This window comes from Panthera tigris, chromosome A1 (assembly GCF_018350195.1).
Source record: "Panthera tigris isolate Pti1 chromosome A1, P.tigris_Pti1_mat1.1, whole genome shotgun sequence".
Lineage (NCBI taxonomy): Eukaryota > Metazoa > Chordata > Mammalia > Carnivora > Felidae > Panthera > Panthera tigris.
Window position 1 is genome coordinate 59,939,141 of NC_056660.1, and position 27,425 is coordinate 59,966,565.

At 37.7% G+C, this 27,425-nt stretch overlaps 1 long non-coding RNA gene across 1 annotated transcript in view; it reads right to left on the bottom strand.

Moving 5' to 3' along the window:
• Window positions 1–27,425, bottom strand: part of LOC122231052 — a 133,619-nt gene that overhangs the window by 19,946 nt on the left and 86,248 nt on the right. The window contains exon 3 of the long non-coding RNA XR_006208165.1: window positions 4,168–4,280. This is a non-coding gene — a long non-coding RNA (uncharacterized LOC122231052). The remainder of the gene's footprint in view (window positions 1–4,167; window positions 4,281–27,425) is intronic.

A 27,425-nucleotide genomic window follows, 5' to 3' on the forward strand; every position in this document is an offset into this window, starting at 1 on the left:
TCTTTTTTAGGCTCTAAGAGGAGAAACAGAGGGTCAACTTTAGTAGGCAGGCATTTAACGTAGTTTGGAATGTGTAAAGCAGGATGCTAAAATCTGTTGGGTAATATACAATGTAGTAAACCCCTTATCTTGATGAATTAAAATCGATTTGTAAATTATGGAGTGATAATACATGATGTATTCTTTAATTCTCGCAGAATAAGTAGGATATGGTGGTCACACTAATTTGACCAAGACAGGCCATATCTGTGTTTTGTAAAGTCCATGGGGTCCTTCTAGATGTCTGTCTCTAAATGAGAATATTCACAAATGTTCATTAATAAAGATGAATACCAACAGGCTTGTGAATATGACTGTTACTTAAGTAGACTGTCAGCAACCAGGCTCTGCCACTTCCTAGCATATGCTTAAAGTTTCTAAGCCTAACCGTGTTTGGCCTTTTTAAAGTGCACTTAATAATACTTTGCAGAATTACTTGAGAATTAAATGAAGTGGCATGCACAACATGCCTACCAGAATGCCAATCCCTAGTCTCCTTTACTTGCTTTGAAATGAGATGCTGGAAATGAACCCCCACTCTGCTTTACATTAGAATAACTGGGAGTTAATGCCAATGCCTAAACTGACCCAGAGCGATTAATTCAGTATCTTCCAGGGTTAAGTCATGGTATTCCCAAAGGATTCCTCTGTTCATCCAGCCTTAAAAACCACTGAACAAGTAAAGGAATTTCAACTTTGACAGATCTGGGTTCAGATTTTGTCACCATTGGTTGTGTGTGATCTTTGCTCAACTTTATCATTATAGGGTTATATCTTCATTTTCATATTTATAAAGAATGGACACATCACCTTCCAAAACTACTGAGGAACTAACAAATGATATACGTAAGTGTTCTGGCATACAGTAGTTTCTGAATACGTGGAAGCTTTCACTAATTTTTCTCTTATTAGTCCCTTCTCTCCTGACTTCAATTTAGGTTTCCATTACTCTGTATTTCTTTTTTTTTTTTTTCAATATATGAAATTTATTGTCAAATTGGTTTCCATACAATACCCAGTGCTCATCCCAAAAGGTGCCCTCCTCAATACCCATCACCCCCCCTCCCCTTCCTCCCACCACCCATCAACCCTCAGTTTGTTCTCAGTTTTTAAGAGTCTCTTATGCTTTGGCTCTCTCCCCCTCTAACCTCTTTTTTTTTTTCCTTCCCCTCCCCCATGGGTTTCTGTTAAGTTTCTCAGGATCCACATAAGAGTGAAAACATATGGAATCTGTCTTTCTCTGTAGGGCTTATTTCACTTAGCATCACACTCTCCAGTTCCATCCACATTGCTACAAAGGGCCATATTTCATTCTTTCACATTGCCATGCATTACTCTGTATTTCTATCTTGATCATTTTCCTGAGTTCTAGATTTCACTAGTGCCTTGCAAGGCTGCTTACTTCTCATCATTCTTTCCATTAATGGCTTTGTAGGTTTTTCTTAACCATCAGATCTAAAGTAGCCATTGGTATGCAATGATTCTCAATTTAATCTGTGTGTGTGTGTGTGTGTGTGTGTGTGTGTGTGTGTGTTTAAGTAGGCTCCATGCTGGGTCTGAAGCCCACTTGGATCTTGAACTCATGATCCTGAGATCAAGACCTGAGCTGATATCAAGAATCGGATACTTAACCAACTGGGCCACCAGGGCACACCTGTATTGTTCATATTACTCAGCCCTCCATTAAATTATCTTTGTGTGTGTGTGTGTGTGTGTGTGTGTGTGTGTGTGTATACTTCTTTCTTTCTCTCACTGTATGAGATGTGAGCCTTATCATCATAGTTTTTAATTTTACTCTTAGTGCTTAAACCAGAAATGGCTTACAAGGTGTCCAATAATTACATGTAGACTGAGTGCTTTAAGTTCTGACTTAAAACTTCAACTAAAAAACATTATGGTTGCTAACTCTATACGTAATTACTCAAGTTATGTGAATTAGGTGTGCATGGTGTATCTGTGAACCAACTAACACTTCTTTTACAATATATACTCCTTGAGTTCAGAGCCCATTTATTATGCATGTTGATTCACTCAGTCATCTAGCAATGAATGTTAATAAATAAAACAAATTTGTCATATCAGAGGCACAATGGCTGCCAAGAGCCAAAAAAATTAGTTAAGACGTATGAACTGTACTAAAATTATTAGAGCTATGTTTGTGTTGGGATTCTGTTAAAATATAGAGATACAATAGACTATACTAGATATGGTTTTACACTACTGAGGTAGAGAGAAAATTCCAGTTGGGCCACTGTAGCAAAGGTTCTTTGTGTCCAACTCATATTCCTGGGAACTTTCTGTCTGCTTCTGTTATAATCCTACTGCCAGAATTTACATTTGTGTACCTGAAGTTTCTTTTTCTTTTTTCGTCAATGCAAAGCAAGACTGTCCACATGTGATTGGCCCAGGAATTAAAATCGACCTGAGCATCCCTCACCTAATGACTTAGTATTGCTCTAAAATTGTTCCAGCTACCTTGTCTGTTGGCTGTGATACTCCCTTGGTGTGGCATTTACACTGTTTATCAATTTTCTCATTATATTAAGTCGAGTTGCCCACAGTGTTAGCTGGCTAATAGTGAATTTTTTATACTATCTTTGTTTCCCTGTATCACTTCTGCAGGCCCTACCAGTATTACTTATGTTTCTCAAGAACATTACTTGGATTGGAGCCCTACTTTTAGGGTCATCCACTTATCAGCTCAGTAGTTTAGAATAAATGATTTTTATGGATGAGGGGGTGGCTCAGTTGGTTAAGTATCTGACTCTTGATTTCAACTCAGGTCATGATCTCATGGTTCCTGAGATGAAGCCCCATGTTGGGCTCTGTGCTGACAGCATGGCACCTGCTTTGGATTCTCTCTCTCCCTCTCTCTCTCTCTCTGCCCTCCCCGACTTGCACTCTCCCTCTTTTCTTCAAAAAAATTAATAAACTTTAAAAAAGAGATTTTTAGAATCCCACATTTGCCTCAGTTTGCTTATCTATAAAATGCAGATAAAAAACTCTCTTACAGGTTTGCTGTGAGATTTGAATGAGTTGGTACATACAAAGCACCTAAAAGAGAGCCTGGCATGTATTAAATACTCAATAAATGGTATTGAGTCTTTTTATTGTCTAACTTCACTTTGACTAGTGCCAAGTGCTCTGCATATATTATCTCTGTAATCTTTATAACAGCCATAAACTGGCACTTAAAGGGGTGAAGTAACTTTACCTAAAGTCTTAGAGCAGATTTGAAAATGGAAGCTGAGTCCATATCACTCCCTGTAGAAAATTCTTAAATGAAGATTTTTTAGCATCATTTTTAATTTCATCTTATTAGGAAATTATTTATCTTATTTGGCCAGTAATTTATAGATATCTGATGATTAGACAGGTAAAGCAAGCATATATGTGATATAAATTTGAAAAATAGTTTTTAAAGTTTCAGAATGCACACGATTCACTTGGATGACTTTTTTAAAGCCAGCTTCCTAGACTCATACATCAAAACATAGATTCAGTTGGTAGGGGATCACATCTCCATTTTTAACAAACACTCTGATTCTAAAGCAAGACTTAGAAAGAGCACGTTAAGAAATATACTGATAACTTTTAAAAAATAGTTTCCGACCATAGTACTACGATTGCAGTAAAGGTCATAAGGGGGACATATATGGCTTTTAGAACATATTTTGTAAATTTGCAACACTTTGTCACAGTCCATCCCACCAGCCACAGAAAAACTCCCAATTCCTGAAACGGGGAGGACTAAACTGTGCTTGCATTAGTAAGTTAAGGAGACCTCATTCGAATAAGACATTAAGACAGCTTTTAAAGGTTTTTGTTTTGTTTTTTAACACACTGGGAACATTTGGATCCTTTGCAAAAGAGATGTCGCTTACTCTCAGTTGAATAGATCCTGTGGTTTAAACCTCCATAAAAATTAAGGGAAAAGCACTTTTTAAGCACCTTGCTTGCAGTTATCACATAGAATCAGTGGGAGGTTGAGCCATTGCACTTTAAGAATAGAGAGAAACAGCATTGACTAAGACAGAATGTGATGTCTGGACTCTTTGTATTCTGTTCTGCGAACAATTCTAAAGGTTAAAATGTACAATTAAAATTCTCAGAATTGAAAGTACGCACCTTTTATCTCCCTTGCTAAGTCTTCTTGCAAAGAGATTGTTTGTTGCATGTTCAGTTCCCCAATTCTTGATGATCCTCTCAGCCTTTCTAGCTGTAAAGTAGCTCTAGATTTCCTGGAAAAGCCAAACATTTGTTTCTTTTCAATGATAAATAAAGAGATGTTGCAGGAACTTCTGTTTCCCTTCTATTTCAATTGGGAATTTGTTTCTCTTAAATGAAAACAACAAATGGCTACATGATTTAAATTGTAACTGTGTACCAAGACATCATTTCCAAATCTTCAACACTGTAAAAAAAATTGTCTAGTGAAAGAAAACATGAAAAGCAACTAATGTAGTGAAACTGTATTGTGCTTTTCCATCAAATCAACAAATGAATTTTAAGCCTATTCTTGCTCTTTTTCTTCCAGTTTCTCTTGTAGTTGGCAACTAGAGTGTTTAAGTCAAACAATAATTGGACTGTGAATGTCTGCCAATTGCCTTCTTTCTTTGCTAGCAAACACATTTTTAGATTCCTAGCTGAGTCAACTAATTTCTACTGAATGGAAATATTAATGAATGCATAAGTAACTGAAAAGATCCTCTGTTTGTAGTGCTGAAAGATTTATGAATTACGTATACTTTTATATAAGGGAGTAAGACTGGCCACTAAAAATACTAAACCCTAAAACTATGTGTACCAGGATATGTTGCACTTAGTACTATTAATTAATCAACAATGATTTATTGCTCCATTTTCATATCTTATTATATGCATTCACCAATAATTTGTCCTCTTGCCAAACACTAATTTGCAGAACAGAGTACAATAGCTTGATTTTTCCTTTTTGCTTGTGGAAGCATTACATTTACCAAAAAAGTTAATAAATAATACTTTCTGAATCAGTGTGAGCTCCAGTTTTTCTCTAATGCTTGCATAAGAGGCAATGAACTGTGAGATAACTGTATAATTAAGTTCATTTTACTTTGTCAGAAAATAAACTTTTGAGGCTGCACAAGGAAGAATTATCTCGAACAGAGTAAGTTTTTATAGAAAAGGTGTCATGAGCAATTTTTTATTATTTCTATGGCAACATATATTTTTATCTGTTCTTATAATTTTATTATATTAATCAAACTCTATAAAAAAGAGAGAAGAAAATCTTATAGACAAAAGGACACTAACCTACTTTTTTTTTTTTTTTTTTTTTTTTATAATTTTTTTTTTTTATTTTTTTATTTTTTTATTTTTTTTATTTTTTTATTTTTTAATATATGAAATTTACTGTCAAATTGGTTTCCATACAACACCCAGTGCTCATCCCAAAAGGTGCCCTCCTCAATACCCATCACCCACCCTGCCCTCCCTCCCACCCCCCATCAACCCTCAGTTTGTTCTCAGTTTTTAACAGTCTCTAATGCTTTGGCTCTCTCCCACTCTAACCTCTTTTTTTTTTTTTTTTTTCCTTCCCCTCCCCCATGGGTTTCTGTTATGTTTCTCAGGATCCACATAAGAGTGAAACCATATGGTATCTGTCTTTCTCTGTATGGCTTATTTCACTTAGCATCACACTCTCCAGTTCCATCCATGTTGCTACAAAAGGCCATATTTCATTCTTTCTCATTGCCACGTAGTATTCCATTGTGTATATAAACCACAATTTCTTTATCCATTCATCAGTTGATGGACATTTAGGCTCTTTCCATAATTTGGCTATTGTTGAGAGTGCCGCTATAAACATTGGGGTACAGGTGCCCCTATGCATCAGTACTCCTGTATCCCTTGGATAAATTCCTAGCAGTGCTATTGCTGGGTCATAGGGTAGGTCTATTTTTAATTTTCTGAGGAACCTCCATACTGTTTTCCAGAGCGGCTGCACCAATTTGCATTCCCACCAACAGTGCAAGAGGGTTCCTGTTTCTCCACATCCTCTCCAGCATCTATAGTCTCTTGATTTCTTCATTTTGGCCACTCTGACTGGCGTGAGGTGGTATCTGAGTGTGGTTTTGATTTGTATTTCCCTGATAAGGAGCGACGTTGAACATCTTTTCATGTGCCTGTTGGCCATCCGGATGTCTTCTTTAGAGAAGTGTCTATTCATGTTTTCTGCCCATTTCTTCACTGGGTTATTTGTTTTTCTGGTGTGGAGTTTGATGAGCTCTTTATAGATTTTGGATACTAGCCCTTTGTCCGATGTGTCATTTGCAAATATCTTTTCCCATTCCGTTGGTTGCCTTTTAGTTTTGTTGGTTGTTTCCTTTGCTGTGCAGAAGCTTTTTATCTTCATAAGGTCCCAGTAATTCACTTTTGCTTTTAATTCCCTTGCCTTTGGGGATGTGCTGAGTAAGAGATTGCTACGGCTGAGGTCAGAGAGGTCTTTTCCTGCTTTCTCCTCTAAGGTTTTGATGGTTTCCTGTCTCACATTCAGGTCCTTTATCCATTTTGAGTTTATTTTTGTGAATGGTGTGAGAAAGTGGTCTAGTTTCAACCTTCTGCATGTTGCTGTCCAGTTCTCCCAGCACCATTTGTTAAAGAGACTGTCTTTTTTCCATTGGATGTTCTTTCCTGCTTTGTCAAAGATGAGTTGGCCATACGTTTGTGGGTCTAGTTCTGGGGTTTCTATTCTATTCCATTGGTCTATGTGTCTGTTTTTATGCCAATACCATGCTGTCTTGATGATGACAGCTTTGTAGTAGAGGCTAAAGTCTGGGATTGTGATGCCTCCTGCTTTGGTCTTCTTCTTCAAAATGACTTTGGCTATTCGGGGCCTTTTGTGGTTCCATATGAATTTTAGGATTGCTTGTTCTAGTTTCGAGAAGAATGCTGGTGCAATTTTGATTGGGATTGCATTGAATGTGTAGATAGCTTTGGGTAGTATTGACATTTTGACAATATTTATTCTTCCAATCCATGAGCAGGGAATGTCTTTCCATTTCTTTATATCTTCTTCAATTACCTGCATAAGCTTTCTATAGTTTTCAGCATACAGATCTTTTACATCTTTGGTTAGATTTATTCCTAGGTATTTTATGCTTCTTGGTGCAATTGTGAATGGGATCAGTTTCTTCATTTGTCTTTCTGTTGCTTCATTGTTAGTGTATAAGAATGCAACTGATTTCTGCACGTTGATTTTGTATCCTGCAACTTTGCTGAATTCATGTATCAGTTCTAGCAGACTTTTGGTGGAGTCTATCGGATTTTCCATGTATAATATCATGTCATCTGCAAAAAGCGAAAGCTTGACTTCATCTTTGCCAATTTTGATGCCTTTGATTTCCTTTTGTTGTCTGATTGCTGATGCTAGAACTTCCAGCACTATATTAAACAGCAGCGGTGACAGTGGGCATCCCTGTCGTGTTCCTGATCTCAGGGAAAAAGCTCTCAGTTTTTCCCCGTTGAGGATGATGTTAGCTGTGGGCTTTTCATAAATGGCCTTTATGATCTTTAAGTATGTTCCTTCTATCCCGACTTTCTCAAGGGTTTTTATTAAGAAAGGGTGCTGGATTTTGTCAAAGGCCTTTTCTGCATCGATTGACAGGATCATATGGTTCTTCTCTTTTTTTTTGTTAATGTGATGTATCACGTTGATCGATTTGCGAATGTTGAACCAGCCCTGCATCCCAGGAATGAATCCCACTTGATCATGGTGAATAATTCTTTTTATATGCTGTTGAATTCGATTTGCTAGTATCTTATTAAGAATTTTTGCATCCATATTCATCAGGGATATTGGCCTGTAGTTCTCTTTTTTTACTGGGTCTCTGTCTGGTTTAGGAATCAAAGTAATACTGGCTTCATAGAATGAGTCTGGAAGTTTTCCTTCCCTTTCTATTTCTTGGAATAGCTTGAGAAGGATAGGTATTATCTCTGCTTTAAATGTCTGGTAGAACTCCCCTGGGAAGCCATCTGGTCCTGGACTCTTATTTGTTGGGAGATTTTTGATAACCGATTCAATTTCTTCGCTGGTTATGGGTCTGTTCAAGCTTTCTATTTCCTCCTGATTGAGTTTTGGAAGAGTGTGGGTGTTTAGAAATTTGTCCATTTCTTCCAGGTTGTCCAATTTGCTGGCATATAATTTTTCATAGTATTCCCTGATAATTGTTTGTATCTCTGAGGGATTGGTTGTAATCATTCCATTTTCATTCATGATTTTATCTATTTGGGTCATCTCCCTTTTCTTTTTGAGAAGCCTGGCTAGAGGTTTGTCAATTTTGTTTATTTTTTCAAAAAACCAACTCTTGGTTTCGTTGATCTGCTCTACAGTTTTTTTAGATTCTATATTGTTTATTTCTGCTCTGATCTTTATGATTTCTCTTCTTCTGCTGGGTTTAGGCTGCCTTTGCTGTTCTGCTTCTATTTCCTTTAGGTGTGCTGTTAGGTTTTGTATTTGGGATTTTTCTTGTTTCTTGAGATAGGCCTGGATTGCAATGTATTTTCCTCTCAGGACTGCCTTCGCTGCATCCCAAAGCGTTTGGATTGTTGTATTTTCATTTTCGTTTGTTTCCATATATGTTTTAATTTCTTCTCTAATTGCCTGGTTGACCCACTCATTCGTTAGTAGGGTGTTCTTTAACCTCCATGCTTTTGGAGGTTTTCCAGACTTTTTCCTGTGGTTGATTTCAAGCTTCATAGCATTGTGGTCTGAAAGTATGCATGGTATAATTTCAATTCTTGTAAACTTATGAAGGGCTGTTTTGTGACCCAGTATATGATCTATCTTGGAGAATGTTCCATGTGCACTCGAGAAGAAAGTATATTCTGTTGCTTTGGGATGCAGAGTTCTAAATATATCTGTCAAGTCCATCTGATCCAATGTATCATTCAGGGCCCTTGTTTCTTTATTGACCGTGTGTCTAGATGATCTATCCATTTCTGTAAGTGGGGTGTTAAAGTCCCCTGCAATGACCACATTCTTATCAATAAGGTTGCTTATGTTTATGAGTAATTGTTTTATATATCTGGGGGCTCGGGTATTTGGCGCATAGACATTTATAATAGTTAGCTCTTCCTGGTGGATAGACCCTGTGATTATTATATAATGCCCTTATTTATCTCTTGTTACAGCCTTTAATTTAAAGTCTAGTTTGTCTGATATAAGTATGGCTACTCCAGCTTTCTTTTGGCTTCCAGGAGCATGATAAATAGTTCTCCATCCCCTCACTCTCAATCTAAAGGTGTCCTCAGATCTAAAATGAGTCTCTTGTAGACAGCAAATAGATGGGTCTTGTTTTTTTATCCATTCTGATACCCTATGTCTTTTAGTTGGCGCATTTAATCCATTTACATTCAGTGTTATTATAGAAAGATATGGGTTTAGAGTCATTGTGATGTCTGTATGTTTTATGCTTGTAGTGATGTCTCTGGTACTTTGTCTCACAGGATCCCCCTTAGGATCTCTTGTAGGGCTGGTTTCGTGGTGACAAATTCCTTCAGTTTTTGTTTGTTTGGGAAGACCTTTATCTCTCCTTCTATTCTAAATGACAGACTTGCTGGATAAAGGATTCTCGGCTGCATATTTTTTCTGTTTAGCACACTGTAGATATCGTGCCAAGCCTTTCTGGCCTGCCAAGTTTCAAAGGAGAGATCAGTCACGAGTCTTATAGGTCTCCCTTTATATGTGAGGGCACGTTTATCCCTTGCTGCTTTCAGAATTTTCTCTTTATCCTTGTATTTTGCCAGTTTCACTATGATATGTCGTGCAGAAGATCGATTCAAGTTACGTCTGAAGGGTGTTCTCTGTGCCTCTTGGATTTCAATGCCTTTTTCCTTCCCCAGTTCAGGGAAGTTCTCAGCTATAATTTGTTCAAGTACCCCTTCAACACCCTTCCCTCTCTCTTCCTCCTCTGGGATACCAATTATGCATATATTATTTTTTTTTAGTGTATCACTTAGTTCTCTAATTTTCCCCTCATACTCCTGGATTTTTTTATCTCTCTTTCTTTCAGCTTCCTCTTTCTCCATAACTTTATCTTCTAGTTCACCTATTCTCTCCTCTGCCTCTTCAAGCCGAGCCATCGTGGATTCCATTTTGTTTTGCAATTCGTTTAAAGCGTTTTTCAACTCCTCGTGACTGTTCCTTAGTCCCTCGATCTTTGTGGCAAGAGATTCTCTGCTGTCCTGTATACTGTTTTCAAGCCCAGCGATTAATTTTATGACTATTATTCTAAATTCACTTTCTGTTATATTATTTAAATCCTTTTTGATCAGTTCATTAGCTGTTGTTATTTCCTGGAGATTCTTCTGAGGGGAATTCTTCCGTTTGGTCATTTTGGAGAGTCCCTGGCGTGGTGAGGACCTGCAGGGCACTTCCCCTGTGCTGTGGTGTATAACTGGAGTTAGTGGGCGGGGCCGCAGTCCGACCCGATGTCTGCCCCCAGCCCACTGCTGGGGCCACAGTCAGACTGGTGTGTGCCTTCTCTTCCCCTCTCCTAGGGGCGGGATTCACTGTGGGGTGGCGTGGCCCGTCTGGGCTACTTGCACACTGCCAGGCTTGTGGTGCTGGGGATCTGACGTATTAGCTGGGGTGTGTAGGCAAGGTGCACGGGGGCTGGAGGGGCAGGCTTAGCTCGCTTCTCCTTAGTTGATCCACTTCAGGAGGGGCCCTGTGGCAGCGGGAGGGAGTCAGATCCGCTGCCGGAGGTTTGGCTCCGCAGAAGCACAGAGTTGGGTGTTTGCGCGGAGCGAGCAAGTTCCCTGGCAGGAACTGGTTCCCTTTGGGATTTTGGCTGGGGGATGGGCGGGGGAGATGGCGCTGGCGCCTTTGTTCCCCGCCAAGCTGAGCTCTGCCGTCCGGGGGCTCAGCAGCTCTCCCTCCCTTTGTCCTCCAGCCTTCCCGCTTTCCGCGCAGAGCTGTTAGCTTATGACCTCCCAGACGCTAAGTCGCGCTTGCTGTCAGAACACAGTCTGTCCGGCCCCTCCGCTTTTGCCAGCTCTGCTTGGCCGGCGAGCCGCCCCTCCGCCCCGGCTCCCTCCCGCCAGTCCGTGGAGCGCGCACCGCCTCGCCGCCCTTCCTACCCTCTTCCGTGGGCCTCTGGTCTGCGCTTGACTCCGGAGACTCCGTTCTGCTAATCCTCTGGCCGTTTTCTGGGTTCACTAACCTACTTTTTAAAACAATGTGGCCCCAGCAGATTTCATGAAGGTTGCTCAGAACTGGATAATGATAGAAAAAGGAGGATGAAAAAGGCTTAAAAGGGGGTGCCCCTGGGATTTGAGGCAAAAGAACTAAATTAAACTGACAAAGTCATGGGCATTTTACTGCAGGCCTGATGGTGGCAACTTGATCTGATTTTTTTTTTTTTGCTTGTTTGGTTTTTGTTTTCTGCTGCAGTTCCATATTGTTCTGTGTTCAGAATGGGTTGAAAGGGGGAGATGGACGAAGTATAAATGCTATGGAGAAGATACTAACAAATATTGACTACGTTTACTACTAGGGCAAATGCAAAGATGAATAGTGTCTAATATCAAAGAGCTCTTTACAGTAAGAGTTCCTTTTTGCAAGCTGAAGCAATGGCATTAGGGCAACGTGAATATATTTAGATTTACTGATGTTCTATAACTGGTCTAGGAACCATGGGTTTCTTAAGAAGTCACTGTATCTGCAGGGCCTGGAAACAAGGGCCAACTCTTTCTAAACATTAATCTCGACAACTACAACAATTGACAAGTGTCAACACAGAAATAAGTTTTCTTCATCATCCCTGGAAGAGAGAATACCAAATTTTATCATGTTTCCCAGCCACAGATAATTAAAGAATTCAGGCATGAGATCCTCACACTATATCTATTTGTTTGTAATGACTGTAAACCTCAAACTGTTTTTTCAGTATCAGCTGCAATATCACAATGTTTCCCAGCAATAACATGATAAAGTAATGCCCACTTTTTGACACATCTACTATGTGTCAGGCTCTTGGCTACATACTGGGGTTATATGGATAAAAGTGACTAATTTTCACTTTAGGACTAGTTATGTTGGGTAAGGTTAGCGTTCTTGGGGGGAAAAAGAGCTCTTTTGCATTTTTAAGATGTAAGCTTTTATTCTTTCCTCTTCTCCTTTCTCATCTTCATTTTCTCCTCCTCCTTCTCCTCACCCTCTACTCCTTTTCCTTCATATTTATCAGAATACCCTTAGTGTGGTAGGGTCCCCTTCCTAAGGAGAGAGGAAAAACAAAAAACAAAAAACAAAAAATAAAAAAAAACCCTGAATGCAACCTGGCTATATGAGTATGTGACAATAGCCCTCAGATCTTGTAACATGAGACCACTTAATCAGACCGCATGTTTATGTGTTACCATATATGGGAGACAAAGAAACAGAAGAGGTATAAAAAACTACACCACTTGGAGTTCAGGGCTCTGTCCTGTAAGAACCCAGCTGAGCAGTGCTGGCTCCAATAAAGTTGTTTCCTGGAAAGAAAAACCTCAGTGCCATGACTCTCTGGGCGAGAATCCTGATACATTAGTAACACAATTTAAATGAAACATACTCAGTCATGAACCTGGAGAAGTTCTTCTAGTATTTTAAATCATAGGAAGATAATGAATACTATAGAATAGAGACTTGATCCTGTACAAAAGCATCTACTTTTATAGACAATAAAAGTTAATAAAAAATTAACACTGAGTTTCTTGGAACAGTGAGAAAATCCTTTCTCTGCTCAAAACATAGATAAACATCATAAAGGGTATTTGTTAAGAATTTGAAGATATGTTATTAATAATAATAAATACAAAGAAAATTATTATGGACTTAATGTGAAGAGAAAATCTATAATCTTAAATTGGGGGTCTAAAGAGGGCTGGATATCAAGCATATAGAATAAGAACTGATGGTTTAATGCCTGCTTTAGAATGGGAGCTAAACATACCATGCAAATAAACCAGGATCCATACATTAATCTGGGTGGGTGTTGGTCTCCAAGATTATGGGTTAGGGCCAAATGGCTATTTCCCCTATCTTAAACTTGCACCTGGAAAGGTTGTATTCATTTATGAAAGGGATTGGGGGCAACATAAAGGTATCTGCTTGACAAGGAATTGGGTTATAACCCTAGAAGGACAACTATACTTTTTGCACAGTTGGAGAGACCCAAAGCAGTTAAGTCTTGAGTAAGATACAAAGAGATATACAGCTTGCATGGCTGTTTGTTTAGGGAGAAAAGAAAGTTTTTCAAGGTGAGTTTATAAAACTATTTTTAATTCCAAGGGGAATCCTGGCCCCAGGATGAATATAAGATAGATATGATTGGCCACAGATCCAACAAATGGGCAAATTTATACTTGATTAACTTAGTTTAATAATGCATTAAAAATGCTTTAAAAATGTAAGAGTATTTCTTAAATGTCCACAGTTTAAGCAGGGGTAGGGAGATAATATTCATAAAATAAAAACAGATATACTTGAAAAATGGAAATTGTTTTAACAAAAATATAGTCATTGGAAAAAATAATAAAAAGTCCTAAAATTTGAGTGTGCAATAGCTAATATCAGAATTGGCATACTAGATGGCAGAATTGAAGAAATGTATCAAGATGCATCAACAGAGTTAGAGGGATAGAAAGCATAAAACAGAAGCAAAGTTTAAGAGAGAAGGTGCTTTACTGATAAAACATGTATCACTAGAGTTCTCAATGCTGTGAATAGAGAATGGATGAGACTTAAATGATAGAAGATTGTGGGAAATTCAAGAAAGACAATTAATCCCTATAGTTGAAAACTGGATGTATCCTGAGAAGGATGTGTTTTTAAGCATGTATACCCCAATTAAAAAAAAATTTTAAGGTTTATTTATTTTTGAGACAGAGAGAGACAGAACATGAATGGGGGAGGGTCAGAGAGAGGGAGACACAGAATCTGGAACAGGCTCCAGGCTCTGAGCTGTCAGCACAGAGCCCGACGCGGGGCTCGAACTCACGGACCGCGAGATCATGACCTGAGCCGAAGTCGGCCGCTTAACCGACTGAGCCACCCAGGTGCCCCCCCACCAATTTTTTTTTTAATGAACTCTGGAAGTTAGAGGGGAAAGACAAACCAGAAAAGCATTTGGAGTGAAAAATGAGGTTGGCTATGAGACACTGTCAGGGAATGACTCAGATTTCTTATCTGAGCAAACTAGACTTGAGTAACATCTTTAACACACTGACTAAAAATTTGAACCTAGAATCCTATAACAAGCTGTTGTTTCTTCATGCACATGAGTGAAATAAAGCTTGTTAGAATATATCACTAAAAATTTCACTGCTCACAGACTATATAACTGTATAACTGTACACTATAGCTGTAACACATACTCCAACAAAAATGATATGTGGACCAAGATAAGAAAAGAAAGGTACAATTATCTAACATGAGCACAGAAATTAGTCAATATGTCACATAAATCTAAGACACAATTATGAAATAATAATGATTTATTGTCCTAAAAACATAACAAAAGTAACATTCTAAAGTTCAAAACCTGGAAGTTGGGGAAGGGAGAATCAGTAGGAAGTTAAAATTCTTTGTTAGAAAATCTAAAATGAATACATATGTTAATAGTAATATGATAATCATTAGAGTAAAAGCTAAATGGGTACATTTCTAAGGTGGAGAAATAATAGAAATTTAAATACTAGATACATCTATGAAAAATCAGAAAAAAAGAAAATTAAGCAAAGAAAATGCATACTAAATAGGAACAAAAATGATAGAATAAGTCTAAATTCATTAGTAATCAAAATTAATATAAAAAGACTAACCTGCAATTTCAAGCCAGAGATTCTTGGATTGAGTATTTTATTTTATTTTATTTTTAAATGTTTTTTTATTTATTTTGAAAGGGCAAAGGGGTAGAGAGAGAGAGACAAAGAATCCCAAGCAGGCTCAAGAGTCCAACGGTTAACAGACTGAGCCACCCAGGTGCCCCTGGATTGAGTTTTGCTTTTTATAATTAGCAACTATTTTAGTATATAATAATGTAGAAAGGTGGGAAATGAAAGTGGGTTTGGAAAGCTAATGGTCAGAATTCTGTTCAGCTGGTAACTTTTATGATAAAGAGAGGAGTTGTCAAACATTGCCTTGGGTCTCTTATAAAACCTTGAAGAGACCACCTTCTGGCACTGTATTCCATATTTGGGGATCAATGATTTTCAAGTTGTTATTCACACGGTCACTTCCTAGTCTCTGGCAGGGGAACACTGCCAACCATGGCTACCAACGATCAGGGCTTCTTCTTGCTAAGAAATGTCACACCTGCTGTCTCCTCCCAGAATTGCTTCTGCTACCTATGTAAGGTTGCACCTGTTTTTATAAAAGGCAAAATCTTGACTTCAAATAACAGTGGTCATTATGGGAAAGTTTTTACATGTCAAGAACTGAAAATTAATATATTTCAGAGGAACTAGAGAGGAAAAAGGAGACAACATATGAAATATTAAATAGCAAACTTCTTTAATTACTAAATGGACGCTCAGAAATAAAATTCTTAAAAAAATTTATGTTTATGTATTTTTGACAGAGAGAGAGACAGAGCATGAGGGGGGGAGGGGCAGAGAGAGAGGGAGACACAGAATTCGAAGCAGGATCCAGGCTGTGAGTTGTCAGCACAGCGCCTGACATGGTGTTCGAATCCACAGACTGCGAGATCATGACCTGAGCCAAAGTCGGACACTCAACCAACTGAGCCACCCAGGCACCCCAGAAATAAAATTCTAAATTCAACATCAGGTGCCTGAAAGGCTGTATCCTTCTGAAACTTGCCCTCCCAGCATCTTTCTCTCTTCCTAAATCAGACATGTCTGCACAACACATTTACAGTCTTTTTATTCCATCTGCTCTTTCCCCTGACCCTCTAAATTAGTTACACTTTGTTTAGGTATTCTCAGGAAGGAACAATCACATCTTAAAACTGCTAGACCACAAGCAGAAGGTTGAATTTCAATGCCAGATCGAGAGTCAAAGTTTTTTTTGTAAAGAAGGATTTTCTTAAACCTTAGGAAGACAGGCAGAAATTTTCTGCAGAATTTAGGACTTTGTGGGATAATCATTGCCCCAGGTTATTGGACACAACAACTTATTCACTTAAGTATTAACCTTTTGAATGGAGAAAAGTAATTAAAATCAGCAAGGTAGGTAGGAGAAGATTTAGGTTAAGGTTTGCAAAAACTTCAAATTGCCTTAATAGGGTATGAAAAATAGATAATAGACTACATAAGGATATATCACAGACCTTATAAATGTGGGAAATTTGTGCACAAAAATATGTATCATAATTTCGGAGAAAATAACCATGTATATGTATATACATATATATTTGTATATATATAAGAAATGATAATACTATGTTTATTTTTTGGTAACAAAATCCTGTAATGAAAAGAGAAAATTTAAATACATTGGCTAGGATGTAGCAGTTGAAGGAAATATGTAAAACTCTGGATACCAGTGTAGATAGATCTGAAATCATATGGTCTAATGAAAAAACAGTATTACAGAATGATATGAAGACAATGATGCCATTTATGTAAATTTTAAAACGCAGACCAAGAATAATATATCATACATGGTTGCACATGTTGTGCGGAAAAGTGGAAAAATATAGCCAGAAATGATGTATCACATACTCATGAGAATGGTCGCCTTGGGAATAGAATAAAGGCATAGGTTTGTACTGGTTGTCAAAAGAGACTTTGATTTTATAAATATTCCATCTATTTTGTTTTGAAACTTGAGGGAAATAAGACCAACATATGAATGCAATCTCACTGGTCAAGATGGTTCAGTTATGTTTAACTGCCCCTCTGCCTACCACACATAATGCTAACAGATAAAGAGGAAAACAAGAAGTTTTAATGAGGATCTCACAGAAGATAAACATCTCTGCAGGACATAAAGAGAAAAGCAAAAATGCTGAGCAGACTGAAGTGCACACCTGCTGGGCTTTTGATTCAAAGTTGTAGAATAAAGGAGTTTAAAAGGTTTCTCTTAAGATGGGAGCCTGATCCAGGTTTAACGTGGAAATCCAGACAGCGTAAATACAATTCTTCGGTTTATGAAAAGATGGTGGAAAAATTCTGAGGCTGAATTCTTCTGGGAGCTAGGCATAGAGAACCTGGACCCCTGAATTGAGCCTAGATATTCAATATCACAGTAGAGGCAAAAGAAAGTCAAAGATCGCCCGTCACACCCTTGCAGTCAAGCAAAACTGTGTTTAGTTGTTGATGTGACACAGGGGACTGCAAACCGTCAGAACCAGGGTGTGTCTCAGAACAGGGACTGGGAGGCACTCTTTATAAGATTTGTGCATCATTCAGTGAGTGGGAGGAAGGTTTAAAGAAAGGGGAGTCTGTTTTGGAGTGGGTGTTGTCAGAAAGCAGAAAAGAATCGAGTGACTGGGTGTTCATAATGCTTTTTATAGCGGAGGTAAGGAGTGAAGCTGAGCTCTGCTGTCTTTGGGGAAGAAGCAATAGCCACTCAAGTGAGCTGCTGGAGAGGGATGCGTGGTCATTGACGCGGTTGTGCTGTGGGTTTGTTTTCACAGGTCTTGATTGCAGAAGAGTCTTGTTTTGGTCTTGTTCCATCATGATCACAGATAGTCCACATCTGATGTTGGTATTCTGTGAAAATGTTTTATTTTCAGCAAGGGAGCAAGACAACCTAGCTGATGGGAACTAGTCCAGATACCAGATGTCAGCTGTCAAGATCGCATGTTTTCATTCTCATCACCGTGGGCTAACACTGACATGTTAAGATCTGTTTCTTTACGGGCCCCACAGAGGATTTTTTGGAAGTAACTGCCAAGTCAAATATTGGGGGGGATGCACAAGGGACATAGGGACAGGATTTAGATAAATGTATATCTTACTCAAAATGTATGGGCAAACCCAAATTCCAAAATCTATGAAGAAAGGCAATAATAAAAAAGACAATAATTTTAAAAATGTACTCCAAATTATTTTATTGGAAGATTCTGAATGACAACTTTCACATAATTTGGCTTAGGCTATTTGGTGTGAGATGGAAGTCATCGTCTTCTTGGAAAATTTGCAAAATAAAAATGGTTGTCAATTCTGGGTATGGAAATATAAGTGATTTATTTTGTTATTCTTTTATTTATTTTTTCAAATAATTTTTAATGTTTATTTTTGAAAGAGAGAGAGACAGAGACAGAGGCAGAACTCGAGTAGGGAAGGGTCAGAGACAGAGAGATAGAGAGACATAATTTGAAGCAGCTCCAGGCTCTGAGCTATCACCACAGAGCCCGACATGGGGTTTGAACTCATGAACCATGGGATCATGACCTGAGCTGAAGTCGGACACTTAACCAAATGAGCCACCCAGGTGCCCCTGTTATTCTTTGTTGTTTTTTTAAGTTTATTCATTCATCTTGAGAGAGAGACAGAGCATGTGAGTAGAGGAGGGGCAGAGACAGAGAGAGAAAGAGGGAGAATCCCATACAGGCTCTGCACTGCCAGCAGAGAGCCCAAAGTTGGGCTTGAAGCCATGAACTGTGTGGTCATGGCCTGAGCCAAAGTCAAGAGCTGGATGCTTAACCAACTGAGCCACCCAGGTGCCCTGATTTTATTATTCTTTATATACTTCTGCTCTTCTGTATTTTTAAATTTCTGAAAAAAACAAGTTCCTAAAAATATTACTAGAATAATTGAGAATCCAGCACGGATTTAACATCTATAAATCAGAGTGCAATTCTTGTCAGTCTGAATTATAAAGATATAGAAGGTCTGACCTTACCCTCAAGAGCCTGATGGTGGAGTTGAAATCACATGGCTAACACAATATACAACGAAAGGAAAAGAAAACATAGCAGAGGATTTACCTAAGTAATAGAGGCTATATAAATTCATCAAGTGTATATATAAGCAAAGAAAGAGTGTTATCCCTTTAGCAGTGAAAAGGATTATTTTTTCTTCAGGTTTTAGTCAAAAGTAAACTAGGGCGCTTGGATGGCTCAGTCAGTTGAGACTCAGACTTTGGCTCTGGTCATGATCTCACTGTTCCTGACTTACAGCCCTGTATCAGGCTTGCTGCTGTCAGCCCAGAGACCACTTTGGATCCTCTGTTCCCCTCTCTGCCCCTCCCCTGCTCATGTTCTCTCTCTCAAAAATAAATAAAGATTTAAAAAATGAGTTAGACTTCTATCTATAAAAAAAATAAAATAAATCACTGAAAATCTAACTTGGAAGGAAAATAAGAGAATCTGAATATTTCTAGATTATTGTTAGAGATAGTATTAAGTTACATCACATGAATTAACTGGTGTATAACATGTATGCTAAGGCTGAATATGGATGAAATTTTCAAATGTTATATAAGTACAAAATAAATGGAAAGAAATGATATATTTCATTACCAACATAATGGAATTTTGTATTTAAAATTTTTTTTAAAGTATTTAAAAAAATTTTTTAAAGTTTATTCATTTTTTGATAGAGAGAGACACAGTGTGAGTGGGGGAGGGGCAGATAAAGAGGGAGACACAGAATCCGAAGCAGGATCCAGGCTCTGAGCCTTCAGCACAGAGCCTGACACGGGGCTTGAACTCACGGACCATGAGATCATGACCTGAGCTGAAGTCGGATGCTTTACCGACTGAGCCACCCAGGAGCCCCAAGTTTTTTTAAATATATTTTACATTCTTCTATTTCCCCTACCATATCTTAATGTAACACATTATACATATTAAATATATTCTTTCAGTTTATCCATTTTCTTTTGCTGATTGTAGTATATGCACTACCCAAATGCACCCTTTAGGGCAGAGTCCCCCATTTCCATGGTTGCTGGGAGTTTACAACATGGTGCCTTCCCAGATTTCCCATGGCTCAAGGGAATTGTTTCATTCAAGGAAATGACCCACCCCTGGAGGCAGGCCAGCTCTACAGAGTGAATGAGAGGGTGTAAAAGTCCTAGATCCTTTACTTCAATGAAAAACATCTCTGAAGGGCCATCTCAGCTCCAGAGTTGCTCATGGGATGTGGCCACTCTATACCAATATTACCTCCTCCTCTGCCCATCCTTGTTTCCCTCGACTCCTTCCTAATCTTTGTTCCAGAGAGCACCTGTAAGAAATGTGTATGCTCAACTTCTCCAGGGAATCTTCTAAGGAAAAAGAAAAGTCTACTATCTGTAAATGGAAAGGGAAATCTTGTACAAATTTGGAGGCAAATTTGGATATTTTTTCATTAGTGATTTAACACTATTAATAGTTACCAAATTAAAAAAATAGTTTTCTGTATAGCTAATTTATAAATATTAAATGTAAGAATAAATGAGATTCTTTTCCCAATTCTTATATCAATTAAACTTGTGGAATAATTTTTCTTTACAAATTCAAATAAAGCTAGAGATATCCTCATTTAAAAATTGAAATGTTTGGTCATAGGAAACATAAAATGCTTCTGGGGGAAAGATACTGAAAAGGAGTAAATTTTACACCCACATTCTTTGATCATAGAAACCCTAAATAATATTTTAAAAGATCATACTGTGAATAGCAGTCTCATCAAGACTTCATAATAAAAAAGAGTAAGTAAAAAGACCCTTACTTTAAGTTTATCATCTTGTTGATCACAGATAACATAACATCATCTTATTATCAAGGAAAATTTTGGTATGCATTTTTCTTGACTTTTAGGATATATGAAACAAAAATTCAAGTTCTATATTTCTTGTTTCCCACTTAACATGTTAACTCATGAATTTTTTAGCAGCTTTATTGATATCTAAGTCACATACTATACAATGCACCTATTTAAAGTATATATGCAATGTTTTTTAGGGTATTCAAAGATATGTGCAACCATCACCACAGTCAATAGAACATTATTTCACCTCAAAAAGAAGCCCTGTTTCTTTTAGCTATCATTTCCCTATAATCTATGCTCTCCCAACAGTGTCAATCTAATACAATTACCTAAATAGTAATCTACTTTATGTGTCCAAAGATTTCCCTGTTCTGGACATTTTATATAAATGAAATTATATAATACATTTAATATGTGGTCTTTTGTGAGTGGCTTCTTTCACTTATCATGTTTTCAAGCTTCTTCCATGTTGTAATATGGATTCATACATCATTTTTTTTTGTTTGTTTTGTTAAGAGAGAGATAGCATGAGTGGAGTAGAGGAGCAGAGGGAGAGGCAGAGGTGGGGGGAGGGAGAGAGAATCTTAAGCAGGCTGTACACTCAGTGTGGAGACGGACATGGGACTCGATCCCATGACCCTGGGATCATGGCCTGAGCACAAATCAAAAGTTGGATGCTCAACTGACTGAGCTACCCAGGTGCCCCACATCATTGTTTTTTATTGCTAAATAATGTTTGTTCATATATATATATATATATATATATATACACATATACATATACATATATATACATATATATAATTTTATGTGTGTATAATACATATAATTTGTTTTATGTAATTGTTTTTTAAAACGTTAAATAGAAGAAAGAAGGAAAATATGCCTTCAATGGTGTCTATTATAATTCCATAGTTAATTTTACTAGTGTTCTTTGTCTGATCTTCAGGATAAGAGGAAAAATTGAACAATTTTTCACTTGAAGGAAATTCCATGAAGTAAAAGGAGAATTTATAAAAGTACACATATTACAGTCAGGGCAGCATTGGTCATAGCAAGCACACAGAGTAGGGAATAATCCTTTAGTGAAGGGTTTGATGAAGTCCTGGAAATGTTAAGTGACGTGAAATGGCTTTTATGAGCAAGAGAGGTATTCCAGGACTATCTGGAAAAAATGTGTGAAGGGGCATGTCATATTTGTATAAAATGGTGTCATGGCTGCTCCTTGGTTAAAAGAACGATAAGTATGGGGTGCCTGGGTGGCTCAGTCAGTTAGGTGTCCAACTTCAGCTCAGGTCATGATCTCACAGTTTGTGAGTTCAAGCCCCGTGTTGGGCTCTATGCTGACATCTCAGAGACTGGAGCCTGCTTCGGATTCTGTGTCTCCCTCACTCTCTGCCCCTCCTCGGCTTGTGCTCTGTCTCTGACTCTCTCTCTCAAAAATAAATAAACATTAAAAAATTAAAATTAAAAAAAAGGTAAGTATTAGTAATATGCTACATAGCCTCCAGATGAGAATATATTACTATACAATGATTGTTTCATCCACATCATTTGTAATCTGAAATATTTTCATTTCTGTTTACTTCCAGCCCCACACCTTGTAAATAGATGCATTTAGAGTTTGAAAAGATATTGGAACATTATTATATTTGAATAAATTTTCCAAAGCCTAAATTTTACAAGCTTCTGAAATGAAAGAATTAGTAGAAGCAAATTAATTACTCACCTCCTTATTTAAAGTTCTGTTTCATTGTCAGCTGGGATGTTTAGAAAACTTTATATAAAATGAGTTTTAATGAGTTATGCTTCCTTTAATGCTAGAATGAGGAAATACAGTTTTCTCAAAACTGAGGAATAAAACATATTTCTTAAATTTTAACCATTTGAAGATTTTAGAGAAGTTAAAATAAAAGACATAAGAAGGAAACATAGAAATGTATTTATTTTGGGGTGCCCAGGTGGTTCAGTTGGTTAAGCATGGACTCTTGATTTTGGTTCAGGTCACAATCACACGGTTAATGAGTTTGAGCCCCACATCCGGCTCTGCACTGGGTGTGGAGCCTGCTTGGGATTCTCTCTCTCTCTCCCAATAAATGAAATAAATGAAAATAAACTAAACGTAACAAAACTTAACTACATTGGACATTTCTCCTGACTAGTATATAAGTTTATGAAAACTAAATTAACTGCCAAAACCGTTTATCACGTTAACAAGAAACAGTGCAGAAAGAGGGAAAAACACTGTGTTTGTGTATGTGCCCACGCACGAGCCAGGACAGATGTGCTTTGACCAAGATGGCATTAAATTTCTGTTCATTCAACTAAGCATTAGGTTTCTTCCTGAATACAGGCCTCTGACCTCCCGTTTTTTAGAACTTTTACTTTAGAAAATGTGAGATTGTCAAGTTTCCTCTACTCTTTAAGATGTAAATCGTCTCCCCACCTCTTGCCAGGAATTAAGGAGTGCCATTCTTAAGGACCTGGAAGCCATCCCTTTGAAATATGATCAAGGAAGGTAATGCCTTATTTATAATCATCAAGGAGAGTAGGATCCCAGCTTCTGTAAGAGCCATTAGCAAATGAATGTAGCCTAATCACGTTGACCAACTTACCCCTAATGTCCCTCAGTGCTTTTCCACTGTCTCACCAAGTGATTAAAAACTCTCCTGGTTTTTGTTTCCACAGAGTTGCGTTCATGCTTTCTCCCTATGCCAATAGCCTTAACCCTATTGCAATAATCCTGCCTAAAACGTTTGTTGCCTGTTTAACCCTTTCTGGGTACAAATTTTCTTTAACAGCACATATATTCCTCCACTTTACTTGGAAACAGGAGGTGGAATGGTAATTAGGTATTTTCTCCTCCATTTTCTAGATAATAAAATTAAAGAGCCATATGTCTCTTGGCCACTAGGTGGCGAATGTTTTAATTTCACTTTGTCCACTTGCCCTAAAGCATTAGATCAAATCACAAACTAATATTTTAAAATACTTTTATCCAAAATAAGAATTCAATCACTGAAATACACAGAGGATGAAATTATTTTGAAGATTATATAGATAGTCTTAAATCACAAGTGCTGCTTTTAGCACTGAAATTATTTTTCCATCTCCCATTTTAAGCACTATCTGTTCAAAATCCCCAAGACACCTTTTTTTCATCTTCTCTGCATCTATTATAACAAGCATGTAAGAAGAAAATACAGTTTCCTCTTTGTAAACGTATGAATTAAGTTGACTTCAGGCGGAATTATGCAATGTCTTCCCCATGTTCCCAGGTTCCAAGGACAATCTTCTTGGGTTTGTTTCTATTCAAAGAATTTCAAGTTGTAGATCAGTAGGACATGTGACTGAAACATATCTCTGGGAGACACAAAGAAGCACATCTCTGAATGGAGCGTCACCTTACGATCATTACATTCATGGAGGCTTTCAGTGGGCTTGCACCTTGCACTCTTGTCTGGAATATCGATACAGTCCTATTATATGATATTTTCTATACATAAAAATTCCTAGGCCAGGATAGGAAATATTTGTAAAAACAAAATGAAAAAAAATCGGACACCATAAAATGTCATTGTTTATAGATAATATGTTCCCCAAATTATGTCAGAAACCTATCTTATTATTCTTCAAGCCAGATTATTTTACATTATTTCTATCCTCACATTATATTATAGACATTCATGAATAATCAAGTGCAATGAACTTAAGTGAGCAGTTCAGTATGACGTTGTGCGTTTTCCATTCTTTCGTACATATTACAAAATCTGCATTGAAATGTCAGAAGGCCTGAAGTTATTTTACATTTTCTTTGAGTTAAGCCTGGCAACCGAGTGTGACTTACAATGATAAGCTGCTTCTGCTGGAGCCCATCAATCCTGGGCAGTAAAACTATCCAAGAGTTTAAAAATTTAAATCAGACAGATGAAAAGCAAGCCATAACTACCAGGCATGTTAAGTATTTCAGAGGACTTTGGCTGTTGTTTTAGTCTCTAGCTAGATTGGTGTGAAGGTATATTCTCTCTTACTAAATAGAGACTTTATAACAACTGGAATATAAAGAATAGGGCCAATTCTTATTTAATGGATAAAGATTATGATATTCAAAAACTCTTCCAGATAATGACAGGGCAAAATCCAAAAACAATCTTTCTCCAAATGTCCTATATTCATGATTCCCTTAAGCCCTACTCATTCCCTTTACCAAGATTACAAATATCCATTCTTCTCACCACTATCAATCCCTTCAATTCTTAGATCAGTATTTTCACAATGAAAGCATGCAACTTGAGGAATATTGATCACAGAATGTTGAAGTCAAGTATTAGCCTGGCTGGTTGGCATAAACATTCTCCTTCCATTTTCCTTTCACTGGTTATAGGGACAGTATTCATTATATCACCAAAATCAGAGCTGTTAAGAGTTACACTATACCTGTGGTACTCCATGAATTAGTGTTGGTCTACAAACAACCATGATATGAGCATATCATTTGAGAGAAAACTTTCATTGCAATTTTCTATAAGGGACATTTGCATGCAAAGTATAACCAGTAAGTTTTCAAAACCTCTTTGAATTTCTTTGACAGAAAAGGAACCGTATTTAAAGCTGATAGAAGATAGAATGCAATATTTCACATATCAAACTGAATTCTTTGTGCTTCTTAATAAATTAAGACTAAAACAAATACTTATATACAGTTGTCAAGACACTAGCCTTAGCCTGCATTGAAAATATGTGATTGGATGCACAGAAATCAGTTGCATTCTTATACACTAATAATGAAGCAACAGAAAGACAAAGAAACGGATCCCATTCACAATTGCACCAAGAAGCATAAAATACCTAGGAATAAATCTAACCAAAGATGTATGCTGAAAACTATAGAAAGCTTATGAAGGAAATTGAAGAAGATATAAAGAAATGGAAAAACATTCCGTGCTCATGGATTGGAAGAATAAATATTGTCAAAATGTCAGTACTACCCAAAGCTATCTACACATTCAATGCAATCCCAATCAAAATTGCACTAGCATTCTTCTCGAAACTAGAACAAGCAATCCTAAAATTCATATGGAACCACAAAAGGCCCCAAATAGCCAAAGTAATTCTGAAGAAGAAGACCAAAGCAGGAGGCATCACAATCCCAGACTTTAGCCTCTAGTACAAAGCAGTAATCATCAAGACAGCATGGTATTGGCACAAAAAACAGACACATAGACCAATGGAATAGAATAGAAACCCCAGAACTAGACCCACAAACGTATGGCCAACTAATCTTTGACAAAGCAGGAAAGAACATCCAATGGAAAAAAGACAGTCTCTTTAACAAATGGTGCTAGGAGAACTGGACAGCAACATGCAGAAGGTTGAGACCACTTTCTCACACCATTCACAAAAATAAACTCAAAATGGATTAAGGACCTGAATGTGAGACAGGAAACCATCAAAACCCTAGAGAAGAAAGCAGGAAAAGACCTCTCTGACCTCAGCCGCAGCAATTTCTTACTTGACACATCCCCAAAGGCAAGGGAATTAAAAGCAAAAATGAACTACTGGGACCTTATGAAGATCAAAAGCTTCTGCACAGCAAAGGAAACAACCAACAAAACTAAAAGGCAACCAACGGAATGGGAAAAGATATTTGCAAATGACATATCGGACAAAGGGCTAGTATCCAAAATCTATAAAGAGCTCACCAAACTCCACACCCAAAAAACAAATAACCCAGTGAAGAAATGGGCAGAAAACATGAATAGACACTTCTCTAAAGAAGACATCCGGGTGGCCAACAGGCACATGAAAAGATGCTCAACGTCGCTCCTCATCAGGGAAATACAAATCAAAACCACACTCAGATAATCACCTCACGCCAGTCAGAGTGGCCAAAATGAACAAATCAGGAGAGTATAGATGCTGGCGAGGATATGGAGAAACGGGAACCCTCTTGCACTGTTGGTGGGAATGCAAATTGGTGCAGCCACTCTGGAAAACAGTGTGGAGGTTCCTCCGAAAATTAAAAATAGACCTACCCTATGACCCAGCAATAGCACTGCTAGGAATTTACCCAAGGGATACAGGAGTACTGATGCATACGGGCACTTGTACCCCAATGTTTATAGCAGCACTCTCAACAATAGCCAAATTATGGAAAGAGCCTAAATGTCCATCAACTGATGAATGGGTAAAGAAATTGTGGTTTATATACACAATGGAGTACTACGTGGCAATGAGAAAGAATGAAATATGGCCTTTTGTAGCAACGTGGATGGAACTGGAGAGTGTGATGCTAAGTGAAATAAGCCATACAGAGAAAGACAGATACCATATGTTTTCACTCTTATGTGGATCCTAAGAAACTTAACAGAAACCCATGGGGGAGGGGAAGGGGGAAAAAAAAGAGGTTAGAGTGGAAGAGAGCCAAAGCATAAGAGACTCTTAAAAACTGAGAACAAACTGAGGGTTGATGGGGGGTGGAAGGGAGGAGAGGGTGGGTGTTGTGTATTCAGGAGGGCACCTTTTGGGATGAGCACTGGGTGTTGTATGGAAGCCAATTTGACAATAACCTTCATATATTGAAAAAAAAAAGAAAATATGTAATTGGATAAGAGTTAATTTATGGCCAAAAAAGTTAGCTGAAGCATCAATTTCCAATGACATCATAGCTGATAATCTGGCTAAGTCATATATCAAAT